Genomic DNA, 2556 nt, shown 5'->3' with positions numbered 1-2556 from the left:
TTGTTGTACTTTAGATCATAATGTTGCACTAATAGTTATAAATATTAGCCATTTTGTTTTATTGTTTGTTGTATTATTTATTCCTACGAACAATTTTGATACCCTATTGGATTGCAATTAAGTCATCAAGTCTAGACATTTATAGGTCCATTACGTTGTAAATATTAGAAAAATCTTAGGAAATAGTTGATTCATGGAACAAAGGTTCATTATGAGTCATTATGACTGAAAACTCGCGTTTTGCGAAAAACTTTAATTTTATTATAAAATTAGAGTTTAAATGCCTCTTGAACAATGGGTTGAAGGTACTGGATCAAAAGTCTTAGACTCCTCCTAAAAGTTGAATATAAAGTAAAGATTGTTAACCAGAACCCTTTCAATCCACAGCGATGTTTCGGCCACCAATTTCCATTGGCTCAAAATATCTATGCATTGTTTTCAAATTATAAGAAAAAAAAGAACAAAAATATTAATTTTGCATTTTGTTCTATACAAAAATAAGGACCCAAAGCTAACATTCGTAAAAAGTACCCTAACTATCAAAACTGAGCTAATCTTCAGAATTTCATAACTTTTCACAGAAATGCCAATGCCCAAAACAAAAAACCATCATAGAGAAAAAGTGAAAGGAATTTACTCTTGTGTAGTTTAGTATAATTTATGTCCCTAAAAAATGCGTGGTTATCAAGCTATAGGAGAAAAATCAAAACAAATATTAATTTTCTGGGGGATTTAAATATTACAGGGAAAAATCGTCATGAATTTAAAATTTGTAATAAAAACTCTAAAAAACATAATTGAAGACTTCATTAGGTGAAAAAACAGAGTAGTACTATAGCATCAGTGTTGCAATATAAATCAGTCAATGTTAAGATTGTCGATTTATGTATCAGCTAATTATTTATATCAACTGGTTGATTTTGACTTTTGACTGCATATTTTTCATTGGTTTATTGATTATATGTGCCACAGTTATATTAATACATTATTAATACAAACAAATTAAAAAAAAAATACTATAACGCTACAACCCATGGAGGGTCAGGGGTGCAAGGATGTACTCTTACTATACCAACGGTTATGAAAGGAGGTGATTTAATTAAATATTTAACCAATTTAGTGTACCAACTTAATGAGGCTGGGTGGAACCTGGGGGGAGCTTCTGAACCGACAGGGCTGACATGGCATTACGATAATTTTTAACAACAATAGTAATAAAGGGGAAAGTTGGAAAATAAAATAAAAAGAAGCAATCGGAAGGATACTGCAGAAGACTTAATTAAACTAACCCCGTTAGGAAGAGGGAGGTTGGCGATGTATGGCGGCCCTTGTTAGAAAATAGGATTAGGGACTTCACTAAGTTATAGTTCTTGCATCCTATCTCAGCTTCTCTATCTGGGACTTTATTTTATAAATAATTAGCGATGCGGTCTCTTTATGCAAATGGCTAAAGCTTTATTTTCTTAGGGATTAGTCTTTATTGCATTTATTTTACTCTATTTTTGTATTAACTCTTATTTATTTCAATTGGCAGTATGTTTATTATTCAATTTCAATTACTTTTAAAACAGATATTTTGTCTTTATATACTTTTTTAGATTTTTAATGTTTCTGCTTTAATTAATATTTTTGTTGTTTAAATTGGAATCAAAATTAATAAAAAATATAAAATAATATGAACAATTTTAATAGTAATTGGATTAAGGAATATTAGGATTTAATTTATTATTAATTTTGAGTATAAAATAAAATATGTCCCGAACATTATTTACTAAAATCTCTTCACCTTTTGCTGAAGTTGTTGGCTTCATTCATGGAAGTTTTCGTTTCTTGGTGTCTGATTATGTCGTGGTTCCGCGAAAATAGCAACTTTTTACACTTTTCTGAAGACAAATGTTGGTGGCAATTTATATATTTTTCAAATCAATAGATAAATGATTTTTTCCAAACTCCAACATTTTAACTTAAATGCGTTTTTTTTTGTTGTTTTTTTTAATACGGATTTCAAAGAATAGCTCATCTCCTAAATTTCCAGGATTTTCATTTTTTGCGTTTTATTTTTTTATTTAGGGTTTTTGTTTCGACTAGCTGAGTACCAAATTCTTATGCAAAATATCAAATATTTTCTAACAGTCTTTTCCACAGTGGCATTTATGGTTTTATCTGAAGGATAAATCACCGAGATACAGCAGCAAACAAAGTTACGAAGAAAGGGGTAGTTCATTTGCGTTGTACTTTAAAAGTAAATATTTATTGGTAAATTTTGTATATAGTTATTTGAAGGGTAATGAAATTTATGATAGTTTACTTATATGTTTTATACATTGTTAGTAAATGTTTTTCATTAAATTTTTATTTTGTTTTCTGTAAAGATAAATAATTTTCACAAAATATTCCCTAATTTTTATTAAACATGTTTTTAAAAAATATTTTAAATTTTTTCCTTATTACTGCTCGAGTTAAAATTATTAAATGCAGTGTTGAATGAGGATATGCATAAAAATGACTTTGACATGAACAAGTTATTTTACTTTTGCCTTTTTTTTTTTTTTTTTT

This window comes from Halyomorpha halys, unplaced genomic scaffold, assembly GCF_000696795.3.
Source record: "Halyomorpha halys isolate HHAL.00 unplaced genomic scaffold, Hhal_1.1 Scaffold376.1, whole genome shotgun sequence".
Taxonomy (NCBI): Eukaryota; Metazoa; Arthropoda; class Insecta; order Hemiptera; family Pentatomidae; genus Halyomorpha; species Halyomorpha halys.
Note: the sequence above shows the minus strand (reverse complement) of the source record.